This window comes from Carcharodon carcharias, chromosome 6 (assembly GCF_017639515.1).
Source record: "Carcharodon carcharias isolate sCarCar2 chromosome 6, sCarCar2.pri, whole genome shotgun sequence".
Taxonomy (NCBI): Eukaryota; Metazoa; Chordata; class Chondrichthyes; order Lamniformes; family Lamnidae; genus Carcharodon; species Carcharodon carcharias.
In genome coordinates this window covers 150,393,977-150,411,034 of record NC_054472.1, presented here as the reverse complement: position 1 = coordinate 150,411,034, position 17,058 = coordinate 150,393,977, and the positions used below count along the sequence as shown (strand labels likewise).

The 17,058-nt window shown below is 41.6% G+C and overlaps 1 protein-coding gene across 3 annotated transcripts in view; it reads right to left on the bottom strand.

Annotated features, from left to right (window-relative positions):
* map3k22 (mitogen-activated protein kinase kinase kinase 22) overlaps nt 1-11,844 on the bottom strand; it is a 169,278-nt gene extending 157,434 nt beyond the window's left edge. For 2 of the 3 annotated variants that reach the window (XM_041189494.1, XM_041189497.1), the window contains exon 1: nt 11,378-11,840. The gene's annotated coding sequence lies outside the window, so the exon portion shown is untranslated. Of the gene's footprint in view, nt 1-11,377 lie in introns of all 3 variants that reach the window. The other variant, XM_041189496.1, reaches the window with a different exon arrangement.
* Between the last annotated feature and the right edge of the window lie 5,214 nt (nt 11,845-17,058).

The window sequence follows — 17,058 nt, the reverse complement described above, 5'->3', positions numbered from 1 at the left end:
TAACATGTTTGTGTGATTTAAATGGAGATACTAAAACGCTTAAACTTATTGATGCTACCGTTAAAATAGCAAGCTAAGGAATTTCATACAACACATGCTGTAACCTAATATCTCTCTGTAATTTCAAGGACTAAGGGTTCAAGAATCGCTTTAGTAAAATACATTTATTGGGAGGCAGCGAGATTAATTTGGATTGTTCTAGCCAAGAGCTGGAACAGATGGATGGGCCAAGCTCTAAACTTGTACAGTCCAATCAGCATGTTTACCTGTATTAGTGCCTGTAACAAATGCAAAAAAAAAACCCTAACATTTCCCGAATACTTTACCATGGCCAAAAAATCTGATAATTTTCAGCATGTGGTGAAGCAAAGTTCATTGCGCAACACTCACCATTACCTTGTCCACCCTGCTACCCTGTTACAAAGCCACCAAAGTCATAGCTTGCACAACGTTATATGCCATTTTGTTATGTTTTCTTAATATAAAAGATGTAATCAAAGACACATTTGCACTGCAGCTACCAGTCTGAAACCGGTTTAGATTTATGCCAGCTAGCACTGTGTTCAAATTGACAAACTCCTGCTTCACTGGGCCTATAATCTGCCTTACCCAGGAGGACTGTGCGCATGGCTATAGACTTTGGCTAAGTGCTCTCTCAATATTCCAAAAATTAAATGTTTAGAAAATGATTAGGAGACATTGTCAACCCCTTTCCAAAACCACTTTCAAATCTGCATTGGATTTACATACACTCAAAGTGCTGACAAACCAAAACACTGGGAATCTCACTCTCTACAATCAGGTTGGCTTTTCAGTCGTCGTTCACAGTGCCAATTTAGTGCTTGTGTGAAGCCGAAGCCAGCTGTCAGCATTGATTCAATGATACAACTCTTACCTTTCCGTCAGAAGGCAATGGGTTCAAGTTCCACTCCAAAGACTTGAGAAGGCAATCCATTCCAGCGCAATATTGAGGTGCAATACTGCACTGCCAGAGGTGCCGTATTTCAGTTCAGTCATTAAACTGCTTCCAGATGAATAAAAAAAAATCCATAGCACTATTTCGAAGAAGACAATGTGCCATTAATTATCCCTCAACAATCATCAATTATCTGACCATTATCTCATTGGTATTTGTGGGACCTTGCAGTGCATTAAATGACTTGCTGTGTTTCCTATATTGCAACAGCAACTACATTTCAAAAGAACTTCATTGGCTGTAAAAGACTTTAGCCTATCATAAAAGGTGCTGTGTAATTGCCGTTCTGTTATTTCTTTTGCAGTTGCACTGTGTTCTACCAATCCCAAAGATCAAGTCTATAAATTGTTACAAGGATATGAATTCTTTAATCTATTTAACAGTTCAGTGTTTCTGCTTAAAAGGAGCAGAGGAAGGAATGTCTTTTGAATGCATTAAATACTTGTGCAATAATTCTGCAGTTCCTTCTAGACTTTCACTTGATCAGCTGACATGATCATCAGATTTACAGCACTGTCCACTGAACTCCCTTGTTCTTCCTCTGTTTCTTAGAATTCCCCTATTGTCCACAGTCAAAAAAGGTTCAAAGTGGGTTACATGCGGCCAAAACAATGACATCATACTTATTCCCAAGGGTTCTCAGCATACTCCAGTCTGACTCATACATTTCTTTTGTCCAGCTGCTGTACCCATAGTTACAAAATTTGTATACCTCTGAACATCAGGCAGAATTTTATTAATTTAAGTAAAACACAAAAGAAATTAGCTCCTACAGTTTCTCCCAATGGTTCACCAAGGTGATTCAGTGAACAGCTAAGCTGATCTCACGGTCAATTCCTGGTCAGTTCGGAGTAAACTGAGCTCAGTTAGAGCAGTGTCAGAGATGTGGCAACTGACTCAAGAGGCTCTAGAATGTGGTGGGAAAATCATCCCAGGACTCTCCTAAAAAGCGGCAGAGAAATTTCATCAAAGCATTTGCCACATCCTCTGATTCAATGGGAGGACCATCAAACAAATGCCCCTCTTGAAGCCATTTTACAAGCATTCAGGCGAAACTCCTGAAAAAATCAATTTTGATGGGCTGGACACTGTTTCCAGATGGCTGAAAAGCATTTCCCCTGCTAGGTGCTATTTTCTCAACTCTCAAATAGCCAGTGTTCTGGGGAGGACAAAGAAAACACTTCAAAGAGACTCTGAAGCTCTCCTTGAAGTGCAGCAGCATTGACATTAATGACTGAGAGGAGCTTGCTACCAATTGTTCAAAATAGTGACAACTTGTCCATCCAGCTGCATCAAACTTTGAATCGTAATGTCTTAATGATGAGGCAGAGCGGCAGCAAAAAGCAAAGAAAATTAAACAAGTCCCGCACTCCAGATCTCAGTACCCTGTGGGGCATCCTGTCTCATGTGCTCAAAGCTCTTTGGGCTGAGATCAGTTTGTTCAGCCACACGAAGGCCCATGGTAGAAACTCATGATGCAGAGTAGACATCGACCTTGAATCAAGGGACAACCAACATGGTACAAGTTTGTGTAAGGATAAGGATACGATCAAGCTTGGCTGTTGTGCTTCTGGAGGTCAAGCAGCCTTAGGTAACTTCATTTTTAAAACTTGCACATGAATGTTGACCAGTTTGTGATGTACCAGAGGAAAATTGCCATCTGGGTCACTAATGTCCTTTAGCAGAACAAATCTGCCATTATTACCTGGTCTGGCCTACATGTGAGTCAAGACCCACAGCAATGAGGCTGACTTATAATCGCCCTCTGAAATGGCCTAGCAAGCCATTCAATTGTACCAAACCATTACAAAGTCAAAAAGGAATAAAACCAGACCAACCACCTGGCATCGACTTAGGCACCAGTAACGAAAACATACCCAGTCCTGTCAACTCTGCAAAGTCCTCCTTGCTAAGATCTGAGGGTTTGTACCATAATTGGGAGGACTGTCCCACAGGCTAGTCAAGCAACAGGTCGACATAGTCATACTCACTGAATCATACCTTACAGCCCATATACCAAAGACCACCTTCACCATTCCTGGGTATGTCATGTCCCACCAGCAGGACAGACCTAGCAGAGGCAGCAGCAGAGAGTCAGGAGGCGTTACCTCAGCATTGACTCTGGACCCCAGGTAGTCTCAAAGCATTAGGTCAAACATGGGGACAGAAAGCTCCTACTGATTACCACCTACTACCCACCCTCCCTCAGCTAGTGAATCAGTGCTCCTCCATGTTGAACACCATCTTGAGGAAGCACTGAGGATGATAAGTGCACAGAATGTACTCTGGGTGCGAGGCTTCAATTCTATCACTGTCACTGAGAGTGGCTTGGTAGTGCCACTGTTGACCGAACTTGCTGGGGCCTGAAGGACATATCTACCAGACTGGGCCAGCAGCAGTTGGTGAGGGAATCAACAGGAGAGAAAAACCTACTAGACACTGTTCTCACCAATCTATCTGTCACAAATGAAGACAAAGTCCATTCTTCACAATGAGCAAACTGTCCATCATTTTGTGCGGCACTACCACCCCGCTAAATGGCTGGGTTTCAAACAGATCTATCAACTCAAAACTGGGCATTCATGAGACACTGTGAACCATCAGCAGCAGAATTGTACTCAATCACAATCTGTAACTTCGTAGTCTGGCATAGAATCACAGAACCTTTACAGTGCAGAAGGAGACCATTCGGCCCATCAAGTATGCACTAGCTGTCTGAAAGAGCATGCTACCTAGTCCCACTTCCCTGCCTTATCCCCATAACTTTGCACACTTTTCAAAGAGCCATTGATTTCTTTCTGAATACCTCGATCGAACCTGCCTCCACCACTCTCTCAAGAAGTTCGTTCCAGACTCCAGCGATCCTCTGGGTGAAAGAATTTTTCCTCACATCACTTTTGCTCCTTTGTTTTGTATCTGTGCCCTGTAGTTCTTGATGCTCCCTTGAGCGGGAACAGTTTCTCACTATTTACCCTGAACATACCCCTCAGGATCTAGAAACCCTACAATACATATCCCTCCCTCTACCATTACCATCAAGCTGGGGGATCAACCCTTGTTCAATGAAAAGTGCAGGAGGACATGCTGGGAGCAGCACCAGGTATAACCTAAAAATGAGGTGTCAGCCTGGTGAAGCTACAAAACAGGACAACTTGCATGCCAAACAGCAGGAGAAATATACGACAGACAGAGATATGTGATCCCCCAACCAACGGATAAGATCTAAGCTCTGCAGTCCTGCCACAGCCAGTCGTGAATGGTGGTGGACAATTAAACAACTAACAGGAGGAGGGAAAGAAAAACAAAAAACATCAGCATTCAGCATCCTCAGTGATGGAGGAGCTCAGCACATTAGTGCAAAAGACAAGGCTGAAGCATTTGCAACCATCTTCAGCCAGAAATGTCAAGTAAATGATCTATCAGGGCCACCTCCTGAAGTCTCCAACATCACAGATGCTAATCTTCAACAAATTCGATTCACTCCACATGATATCAAGAATGTCTGAAGGTATTGGATACTCCAAAGGCTATGGGGCCTGACAACAACCAGGTAATAGTACTGAAGCTTTGTGCTCCAGAATCGGCTACACCCTAAACCACGCTGCTCCAGTACAGCTACACCACTGGCAGCTCCCCAACCGTGTGGAAAATTGCGCAGATATGCCCTGTCCACAAAAAGCATGACAATTTCAATCCGGCCAATTATCGCCACAGCAGCGTCCTCTTGATCATCAGGAAAATAATAGAAGGTGTCATCAACAGTGCTATCAAGCAGCACTTACTCAGCAATAACCTGTTACTGATGCTCAGTCTGGAATCCACAAATCACACAGCTCCTCACTTCATTACAGCCTTGGTCCAAACATGGATAAAAGAGCTGAATTCCAGAGGTGAGAGTGACTGCTCTTGACATAAAAGCAGCATTTGACCAAGTGTGGCATCAGGAAGCCCTGGAAAAATTGAAGTCAATGGGAATCAGGAAGAAAACTCTCCACTGGTTGGAGTCATACCAAGCACAAAGGAAATGGTTGTGGTTCACTCCCTCCACCATCAACACACAGTGGCAGCAAAAATGCAGCCTTTACATCAATTGATTTACATAATGATGAATTTGTTGCTTAAAGAGCTTAGAAAAGCTTCAAGCTCACTTTCCTGCAGTGGGAGAGTCTACCTTGACATCTTGATCACCAAGTCTTTCTTTGAAACTCCGAGCTACCAGTCTAGCTTTAGCCTTACATGTGCCACCAGGAAGGACCTTTTCTATGCATATCCATCTGTGAGATAAGTCTGGCCATCCTCTGTCTGGTGTTTCAGTGAATACATCAAGTTCTTTGCAACTTCCCAACTCTTTTCCTTTGGCACCCCTTATCAATTTATCTTCTACTTTGTTAGTAACTGCTAAAACTTTTCAATCATAAGGGCTTCTACTTCTAGTGGCACTCCTAGCCTGTTTTATGGTTCTTGTTGTTGTCAAACTTCGACCTCTACTCATCCTCCTTTCTTCTGGACAACTGCTACACAATCTCTCCCTTCTATGGTCAGAGTCCCTTTTGCAAGTCCGTGATATTTTCCAAGGACCATGACCACTTTGCAATCCACTTTCAGAACTCACACTGCATTTTCTGGCCTTCCACATCTTTACCTCAATTTGCCAATCCATGGGTCTTACCTCCTGTCCCTCAACTTGTACATTCAGCCAATGTTTCTATTTCCCAGTGGCTTTTTCTGCTCTCCCTGTAATAGTGGCATCCCTCCACACAGTGGCCCCTATTGGCATATATGCTACTCTGGTGATAACTTTGAGTAGTTGTCCTTTGGGATAAATAGCCTTATCCCATGCTTCAGTGTCACTTTGTTCATATTCAGTCATTCCTCTCTCTATTGTAATGCCATACATGCTATTGTGATGCCCTTTCATTTTCTTTTCCCTGTTCAGATTCTGTAAATGTATTATCAGTGCCAATTACCTTCGAGGAATGAACTGTCACAAAAATAACTCTCATAATATTATTGTGATTGATTGTAAAAGTAGGTTAATAGGGGGTGGGGTTTGGATAGTTTCTGTGCGTGTGTGGGGGATTTAATTGAATTGGAGACAGCTGGTCTGGAGGCTTTGATTCATCAAAAGAAGCTAGGTTTGAAATGATAAATACATAAACAAGGCTGAACACTTAAAATGTGAGGTGAGGGAAATTTGCATTTTTAGACAAATCAAGGTAGTTTGAATATCAAAGGGATGGTAGGATGTTACACCTGGCCAGGGAAGCTAGGCTAAGCAGTGTGTTTATTTTTCACAAAGGTTACTGATAATATTAGCACTATGAAAAGATTTATATTATGAGAAAGGTAAAGTTCCAAAGACATATGGGAACAATGGGATTTACATTAAAAGGGAGAAACATATATAAAGGAGAATGAGACTGTGTCAGGAAAGGCATTGTAAGGATTACCAAAAGCCTCCAGTATTTGTGCATTAAGCTTGCTATCTACAGAAACCAAAGCTGGGGAAAGCCACTTTGAATTCTACTGCTCAGGGTATTGTGCTGACTTGCCTGGATCTGTTTAAGTCTTTTTTTTAACCGTTACCTTAACGTAAATGTAACTGGAAGCCAGATTAATTAGCAGTTTTAGGAGTTATTATAGTAGCAATTTGTAGATTTATGTATGTGCTTGAAATCTTTTCTCTTGTTAATAAATGTTTAATTTAATTTTCTAAAAAAAATCTCTAAAGTCTTGGTGGACTTACTAATGGATTCAGGGCACGCATCTTGAACTAAATACAAATTGCAAAACCGTTGTGATAGCCAAATCAAGTTGCCCTCGTGGATTCGATCAGCCTGGCGCATGTCATCTGCCGCATCATAACATATACCCTAACAGTTTGATTCTCATGTTGTAAAACTACTGTTGTTCCATCACTGCCTATAGCCTTACCAAGTCCTTTCCATTCTTTCAGCCCTTCTCTTTTGTAATATACCATGTTCCCTGGATTAAACTGTATTTCTGGTTGCCTTGTGCAGTGCCATGAGGCTCACTGAACTTTCTCCGAAAGCTCAGCCTTGATGAATGTCTTTCGCCTTGCATGCAAGACATTCAAATACTCAGAAATGGTTGAACTAATCAAATTACCGTCCAAGGCTGGGGGATGATCCCACATCATCGAAGATATTTTTGGGTTTCTCCCATAAACTAAAAAAAAAAGGGACTGTAGCCCCAACCATTTGAAACGTATTCTTTGCATGGACTGCATGCCAGGTTAGATGTCAGCTGACCAACCGAGCTGTAAACTAAGGTTTTGTGAAGCATATCAATTACTGCGTGATTTCTTTCACAAATTCCATTACTGAAGGAACTTTCTGCTGCTGTGCTCTTTGCTACAATGTTCATATTTTCACACATACTTTTAAATTCATCATTGGCAAATACCACACCACTGCCAGTTAGGAATTTAACTGGTATTCCCAATCCAGTTCCTATCAATTTTTCCAATATCTTGTTCACAATTGCCTTTTTGCCTTACTATGTTTTACTGACTGGGTGCCATGTCCATGAAGTGCAAGGGAAAAACATTTTTTCCTTATTCCATACCTTCAATTCCATTGCTACAATTTGATTAAAGTCTCTTGCTAATGGGAGACACACTACAGGCCGTGATGGCGTCCTTTTACATTTTATACATATATTGCATTTCTCACTAATCTCTTCTACAAGTTTAGTATATTCATCATCCATTACCCCGGAATCCTTTAGTAGATTCTTTAACCTATGACAAGATGGATGGGAAAACTGCCAATGTAGTTAAAACAATTTGCCTTTTTTCCTTTAATCTCCTACTCCCTGATGTCATCAGTACTTCATTAATACCGTGATTCGAAATGCTAGGTCTCGTTAGGGGGATACAATAACGTTCCGAATGCGTGAACTCTAAATCTACAGATTTCCCAAAAACAATTGCTTTATCGTGTTCCATATCTAATTTCATTGAGCCTTTTTCATAAATGGCTTACTCAATACTAAGGGCATTTCAATGGATACTACATCTGTGCTGATAATGGATTACTCAGCTATGTTACACGGGACCACCACACTCATTAGGTGATTTTAACGTGTTATTGTCTTAAATAACATTTTCACATTCCTTACTTTGGGTTTTTACTATGTAGAGAATCCAAGTAGCACCATAACCAATCCACTGCACATACTGTGGACGTACACACACTGTCTAACACAGCACAATTGAATGACTCCGCCACGAGAATGCCCATCACCACTAAAGCTTCTGGTGACCAGGACAATTCCTTCTTACTGATCAGTGTCAGCATATTTACTTCAGTGTCCCTTACTAAGGAGCCAAAAAAGTCTGCCAGTGTCCTCAGTCCTGACCACAATGTGTCTATTCCCACTGGTAAGTGCATAATTCTGGATATCAGACAAGATCAAGGTCAGGTTCAGCCATGATGCCTTCTGTGATCCAATGGCCACTTTTTAGGTCTAGCATGATGAAAAGCTACATGACCAAGGTACTAGTGGGTGACTAACTGAATTAGCGTGAGTCTATGCCTTATGGAGTGGAGACCAAATGTGCAAGTCGAGACTGAAATGTTCAGTCCAAGATTTGTTATTTAAATGTCTGCCAGTGTATGTAAGCTGTCTATGTATCTTTCAGGGAAATTCATACATGAGCAGCCATGTCATCGAAAAAAACATAGAAAAACATGGGAAAAAAATGGCTTATGGTCGCTGAAGTCCATTTCTTCATGATACTGAAGACTCCACTGAAGTGAACAAAATAGAAAATCAGGGGAGATGTATTACATGTGGCTGGTCTGATAGCAGTCAAAATCAAAATTACCTCCAGACAGTTTGCTTAATTGTAATGTCTAATCCACTCATTTAAACTTAGAAATTACTTGGGCAATAAGAACATGTAGCGCATATTAAGTTCATGCATTTGCAATTTCAATTATGTTATTCCTTCAATCCTAAATGTATAAACACCTCTTAAAATTGCAACGAAAGAAACAACTTGAAATTACATAGCATGTTTAAGGTTGCATAACATAGGCATGAGAAAAAAAGGATCCTGAGTCAAAGACAATAACATTAGGTGGACCTAAAGCTTAGTCAAAGAGGTGTGTTTTCAGGAAGTGATGAGGTGGAGGGGTTTCAGGAGGAAATTCCTGAGTGTGAAAGAAAACATATCGTTGAAAGCACAAATGCCAGAAAATGAGAAGTGAAAAATGGGGTTTTATTTGCCATCAGAATCAGTACAATAAGAAAGTTTAAGGTGAAACGTAGTAACGTAACAACATTAGGAACACAAATATGACTCAGTCTATGAACCATTCAATTAGATCTCAATTGATTTTAAACCTCAGCTCTATTTTCCGCCTCTGTTCTATATTCCTCATTACTCTTCCCAATCAAAATTCTATCTTCCTCAGCCTTGGGAGCTCCAGTGGTCCCAGCATCCACAGCTCTTTTGGAGTGAGAGTTCCAAATTTCTGCTACGCAGCACAAAAATCACAACAAACCATTTGAGTAAATTGGGGAGAGCTTCATTTTTTAAAAAAAATCTAAGTTAAATGTTTGTGGGAACATAGGTTTGAAGGTAGAGTTTAGTAACATGCTGACACCAAAACTTTATGCAACTGGGCAGAGCAACAGTGAGGAGAGGCTGAGCAACAGCAAACTTGCTACTACACTTAAGGACTATCAATTACACTTAAGAACTATCAATTACACCTCAAGTGCAGTCTGCACACACCAAGTTCACAAAGTTTGCAGCCACAGTATAACTACCAGTCTACCTGCTTAATAATCAGATCATTGGCACCTTTAATTCCATCATAGAGATTAGCATGTACTCAGTTATTCAAATTGAGTAGGGCAATAAGCTGATTAATAATAGTACAATTAATTGAAATGACAATTGGGACAGTGAATACAGGGCAGAACTTGTGTTAGTTACACCCAACTGAACTCACTAAAGGATCATATTAAAACAAAGTTATGGTGTTCCAGGGACAGTTAAAATCAGATGGGCATGAGATTTTTACAAAAAGCATTTCAAGGAGGTTTGATGATGCATATGCAAAATTGATAAAAAGGACCATCCCAACTCCACAAAGAAAAAAATGGGGCTGCACACACTTGTCCATAGAGCTTTCAGTCAAAGTTGATTGTTTATACTTCAAACTCAACAAGGAACTAGCATAATCGGACTGCTCTCTCGAGGAGCACTGCAGGAATGCACACTGTAAACTGTAATATGTCATAGATAAATAAGCTGCACATACCATAAAGACTAAAAAAAATGTTAATGCGCAATAATGACTCCCAAGTTATTGTTGTAGTACTAGAGGCAGGAGCATGATAAGAATGCCTCTCAATTTGTCCTTCTCTACAAAACCTAAACATATACAAATACAGTTTTCTTTCTTTGTATTTGTGCAATTGTAAGGCACATAAACCCGCTCCAGCACCAATCCTTTGACATTAGTGATGTCATCTGTCCCAGAATTTCGCTCTCCACCAGTAAGATTTCACTTTAAAAACACACACGCATATCACCTGCATGCCATATACATACTGTTTAGTCTCTATTTGAACATCAAGATTCTGGAAACAGGCTGAAAATGTAAATGATTCTCTTAAATATATACATACACGTCGCTTTTTGAAGAAATGTGCCAAAATGCAAGTCCAGCTTTTCCGTTTTTTTTGTTTAAAAGTAACTCTTTCGAGTACAAACACGTTTCCATCTGTTTTTCAGATGAAGTTACAATGTTTCATAGGTTGCCATTGAGATTTGAACTCTTGATCTTAGGGTTACAAGCCCAGTACCATAACCACTTGGCCAAGCTTCCTTCTCTACAAAACGTAAACATATATAATAGTTTTCTTTCTTTATATTTGTGCAACTGTAAGGCACATAAACCCGCTCCAGCACCAATCCTTTGACATTAGTGATGTCATCTGTCCCAGAATTTCGCTCTCCACCAGTAAGATTTCACTTTAAAAACACACGCTTATCACCTGCATGCCATATACATACTGTTTAGTCTCTATTTGAACATCAAGATTCTGGAAACAGGCTGAAAATGTAAATGATTCTCTTAAATATATACATACGTCGCTTTTTGAAGAAATGTGCCAAAACGCAAGTCCAGTTTTTCCGCTTTTTTTGTTTAAAAGTAGCCGAACACGACAAAAAACACGAGCAATTGCTTACTTCCTGGACAAGTTAGGAAGATTGCAAAACAGAAACAGCTCGACACTTCTGCAACATTTTATGTAAAAAAAAGGAACTGCAGTTTGCACCCCAATGTTTCCAATTTGAAGAACATTTATGTACAAAGAAAAAAAAACTTTTAGAGGTATCAAAAAACAAATTTTTACCTTAAAGTCTCCAGCTCAATTTGATCGTCGTGGTTTCTGCTGTGGAATTTTTTCTCTCACTTACTCACGTCCGGAGTGCCTTCCTCTTTATTCGGGCTTGTTTTTTTTGTTGTTGTTGAGATACAGGAACCAGCTCCTCTGACTCTGTTGGCATGAAGTGAGGGGTGGGGGACTCTCACTTGCTTTGGGGAATAGCTGAGACCCCCGCCAGCCCAGCTCTCCCTCACCCCAAGGTGACAGATGCAACGCTTGACCAAAAGAAAAGGGGGCAAAGCAAAGTCTTCTTTTTTGCTCCTCTTCCGTTGCGTCTCTTCTCTTGCAAATAAAACAAATGGCAAGGTCCACACTCCGACGGCTTGCTACTTCATTCCCTGCAACCTCCAAACTTTCTCTCCGCGCCCCAGCCCTGACTCTCGCTTTCACTCCCCTCCTGGCTTTCCGTGTGAAAGTTCAGTATATTGCGTCAATGCAACATGAGCACCAAGAAACCGTGACGTGGCGCACACCGCCTCATCCTTCTACACTTGGCATTGCACATGCAACACCTAACTGTAGCTAACTGTACAAGAGGCATCAAATAAACAGAGTCCCTGGATTTCCCCAGTTACCCTGCATTGCTCACCAGTCATTTTCATGCCTGGGGTTGAAGTAAGCACAGCTGTCAGCTTGTAGTGTTAGGCATAAGATTTATGCACCACCAACATGGAGTGCAAATCTATTACAAACAAAAACAAAAATAGCTGGAAAAACTCAGCAGGTCTGACAACATCTGCGGAGAGGAATACAGTTGACGTTTCGAGTCCATATGACTTCATCAGAACTAAGGAAATAGAGAAATGAGGTGAAATATAAGCTGGTATAGGGGGTGGGACAGGTAGATAAATAGCAAATCTATTCCTTGCTTCATATTTTAACAGGGTTTCCTTCCCATGTAATATAATTCTTTTGTTAAAAATAATTGTTCTCCAGATGTGATAGCAGAGGCAAGGCCAGTATTTAATCCTCATTTGCTCATCCCCATTATTCATCACCTTCAGAAGGTACCCCACCATGGGAACACCACCACCTGGAAGGTTGCCTCCAAGCTACTCCCTATCCTGACCAGGAATGATATTGCCGTTCCTTCACTGCCGCTGAGTCAAAATCCTGAAACTCCCTTCCTAACAGCACCGTGGGTGTACTATATCACATGGACTGCAGCGGTTCAAGAAGGCAGCTCACCACCACCTTCTCAAGGGCAATTAGGAGTAGGCAATTAATACTGGCCTAACCAGTAACACCCACATCCTATGAACAAATAAAAAGATCACTGCTTATGGTGATGTTGTTCCCACAGTGGTGTTTGGTAGCGAATTCCAATATTTTGACCCACTGAGTTGAAGGAATGGTAATCCATGTCCAAGGGTGATGTGTGACTTGAAGTGTAACTTGGAAATGATGCTGCTCCCTCAAGATTGCTGCCCTTGCATTGAAGTGTGGAAGCGGTTAAGGGTCTTATACCATCAGTTTTCCATTTGCAGTCCCTGGACTCACAGAGTCTACAAGAAGATCTTAGGGAATTTGTTTTACAATAGTCTGGAAAACCCTGCCAGCAGAAGTACCTTACCAATAAGAACTTTAAAAAAAATCATTTGTGAACATCATAGGTGATGAAAGATCCGAAGGAGAATTGAGATAGCCAAGACCAGCTTTGTTAGAATGGGAATGATGTGTTAACATCAAAGAAACTGAATCTGAATCTTTGGAAAAGAATGTTGAGCTGATGCATTTTGCCATTTATGTTATATGCCTCAGATTCATGGACAACAAACAAAGAGACTATTGATAAGCTGAAAGCATTCGAGGTGTGGACATATAGCAGGATGTTTCGCATATCCTAGGCAGAAGGAAGACAAATGTGAAGGTCAAATGTGAAATTGTCCATTTTGGCAAGAAGAATAAAAAAGAAGCATATTATCTAAATGGTGAGCGATTGCAGAGCTCTGAGATTCAAAGGGATCTGGATGTCCCAGTGTATGTATCACAAAAGGCTAGTATGCAGGTACAGCAAGTAATTAGGAAAGCTAATGGGATGTTATTGTTTATTGTGAGGGGAATTGCTTACAAAAGTAGGGAGGCTATACTTCAGTTGTACAGGGCACTGGTGAAACCACATATGGAATATTGTGTACAGCACTGCTGTCCTAATTTAAGGAAAGATATAAATGCATTAGAAGCACTTCAAAGAAGGTTTACTAGACTAATACCAGGAATGGGCAGGTTGTCTCATGAGGAAATGCTGGATTTTGGCTTGGATCCACTGGAGTTTAGAAGAGTAAGAAGCAACTTGATTGAAAACTTTAAGATCCTGAGGTGTCTTGAGAGGATAGATGTGGAGAGGATGTTTCATCTTGTGGGAGAATCTAAAACTGTTTAAAAAATAAGGGCTCTCTCATTTAAGATAGAGATGAGAAGAAATTTTCTCTCTTTTCCTCAAAAGACAGTGGAACCAGAGTCTTTGAATATTTTTAAGGCAGAGCTAGATAGATACATGGTTAACAAGGGAGTGAAAGGTTATCAGGCATAGGCAGGAATGTGGGGTTGAGGTTAGAAGCAGATCAGCCATGATCTTATTGAATGGTGAAGCAGGCTCGAGGGGCCAAGTGGCCTACTCCTGCTCCCAATTCGTATGTTCATATGTAATGAGGAAGTGCTGGAAATGTTTGGAAGAAAGGGGAAATTAGTGCATAACATCAAAAACAGATACAAAACTTCAGTCACATCATTACAGCAGATGGTAGACAGATATAGTTTTTGGAGGGGAAGATCGAATGGAAAACATGGCAGAGGGAAGCAGAAGAGAAAATGGATGATGGATACAATGGACTGGATGTGTTGATGCAGAATATGTAAGGGCAGCACAGAACAGGCAACGGTGGAGATCCATTGCAGTCAACCACCTGAAAAGAAGATGACACCAGCAATCAAACAAAGCTGCCCTTGTGAAGGTAATGGAATCGCTGCAGTTTAGTTGGTGAAGGTGCTCCCACAATGCTATTAAGTTGGCATTTCCAGGATTTCATTTATAAATAGGAACTGAAAATCATGGATTTGGGAATTAGCTCATTTTCAGCCTACTCTGTGCTTCATGCAAAACTCCTTAATTGTTGGGATAAAAGCAAAATATTGCAGATGCTGGATATCTGAAATAAAAAAGGAAAAGATGCAAAAACTCAGCAGGTCTGACAGCATCTGTGGATAGAGAAACAGTGTTAATATTTTGAGTCCGGATGACTCTTCAGAGCTGAAGAAATGTCATACTGCCTCGAAACTTTAACTCTGTTTCTCTCTCCACAGATGCTGTCAGACCTGCTGAGTTTTTCCAGCATTTTCCAATTTAATTATCCTTAATTATTAGTATGTTTGCACAAGAACAGGAAAAGGCCATTCAACTTAATGAGCCTTTTCTGCTTTTTAAGAGATCATGGATGATCTCCACCACTATTTCATTTACTCATCTTTTCCCATATTTCTTGACAGTCTTAACCAAACAAAATTCCAATCAATCTCAGTATTTCAACATTCAAATTCATTGCTGAAATTCATGGATCCTAACACCATGTATACAGTGCACTGGACTTGCTCTTTTCAAGTGGACCTCAACAGCCAAGTGGGTTATGAATGAAAATATCTAAAATAAGAGTTAGAGTTCAGTTGTGAGTAGGAGATAAGATGTGGGCATATAGGATAGCATTTTATTGAACTGAAATTGTAAATTTTAATTTTAACTTTGTAAGTTTAAGTGAGTTGGCAGTCAACTGTCAGTTGGCCATAATAACATACTTGCCTGGATTTTGCTCTCAACCATGAAGAAAGGGCTTTCACTATTCATCACATCCACAGCTGCCCTCACTTGTCAGCTGAAATTTCCTTGATCCAGTGTCTGTTCCAGTGCGACATCCTCTACAGGGGGTCTCTGGCATGTTTGAGTAGGGTTAGTGATCATTAGGTTCTTCAAACAATCAGATTGAAAAATTCTCGCTGAGACTCACATGGCTAAACTTTACCACAGAAGCTGAGAGCGGGTTTGGAGACGGGGGTGCCAGCAACATCGCGCAGGACAATGTCGTGCCAGTAGCCTGGGATGTTGCTGCCTCTATGTGATTTTTCTGGAGGAAGTTTCTCAGGGTGGATGCCCAGTAGCAGAGGGCAAGAAATTAGGGCAATTAAGCAGGAGGCACTTGAGAGGTCGCTTGAGACAGCTATGTAATTTTGTCAGAATGTGCACAAGCCCCACACTGTGTCACCACCTCATCCAAGCAGATGAGGAGGATGTACAGCAGGAAGCACATGACTAAAGCAGCAGCCATGAAATCCTCTGTATAAAAGGAGGAATCAGCAAACAGGAGTTCATGCTTTGCCACTGGTTTGCCATGGAGTAAGCAGAGCCCCAGGATTGGGAGTGCTGAATGAGAGGCAGTGAGGGGTCTTGGAGTAGGGTTCATTCTGGGTCACAGGATCCTAGTGATTGAGACTGGGTCTTGACATGGGAGCTACCTACTCAGAGGTGGGCTGGAGCAGTGGGCAGGATCAGCGGTCCCAACAACACAGGCATTCCTCTGGTGCACATGGACAAAGAAGTGCTGGTCGAGTGGCAGGAAGGGTGAGAAAGCGACAGCTGCAACATCAGGTGTACTGACAAAGGATCACCCTCTTAACATGTCTGAACAGCAATGCCGCTGACGGCTGAGCCTTTTGAGGTAGGCGGTGGCTGACCTGTGTACCCTCTGGGAGGACAACCTTAGGTTCCAAGGAGCAGATGGGCACCCAAACAGCAGCTGTCAATGTGACGGGAGCCTTGAATATTTAGCATCTGGTCGTTTCAGGGTTCAGCAGTGAACCTGCGTGGGACCTTGAATTGGGCTGCCCACATCAGCATCACTCAGATGAGGATTAATTATGTGATTGCACTAGAGAGAGTGCAGAGGAGATTCACCAGGATGTTGCCTGGGCTGGAGAGTTTTAGTTATGAGGAGTGATTGGATAGACTGGGGTTATTTACCCTGGAGCAGAGGAGATTGAGGGGGGACATGATTGAGGTGTATAAAATTATGAAGGGCATAGATAGGGTAGACAGGAAGGAACTTTTCCCCTCGATGGAGGGATCAGTAACCAAGGGGCATAGATTTAAGGTAAGGGGAAGAGGGCTTGGAGAGGATGTGAGGAAGAATTTTTTCACCCAGAGGGTGTTGGGAATCTGGAACTCACCGCCTGAATGGGTGGTAGAGGCAGATACCCTCATAACATTTAAGAAGTATTTGGATATACACTTGCGATGCCATGGCATACAAGGCTATGGGCCTAGTGTTGGAAAATGAGATTAGAATAGTTAGGTACTTGTTTGACTGGCACAGACTCAATGGGCTGAAGGGCCTTTTTCTGTGCTGTAGACCTCTATGACTCTATGACTCTAATACTGATGCCCTGTCCAAGAGAGTATTGGACTTCACTATCTTCATCCACAAATGTGGCCAGTCAGCCACAGAGGGGTTTGCCTCCATGGAAAAATTACCTCAGGCATAAGGCATGCTCGAATGCACCTCTGTGACAATCAGGGCCCCGACTGAACAGAAATTGGGCCATACCTCTCGCGATAATTGTAAGTAGAATTTCCGTCCTAATCGTCGAATCAGTCCCTCCAA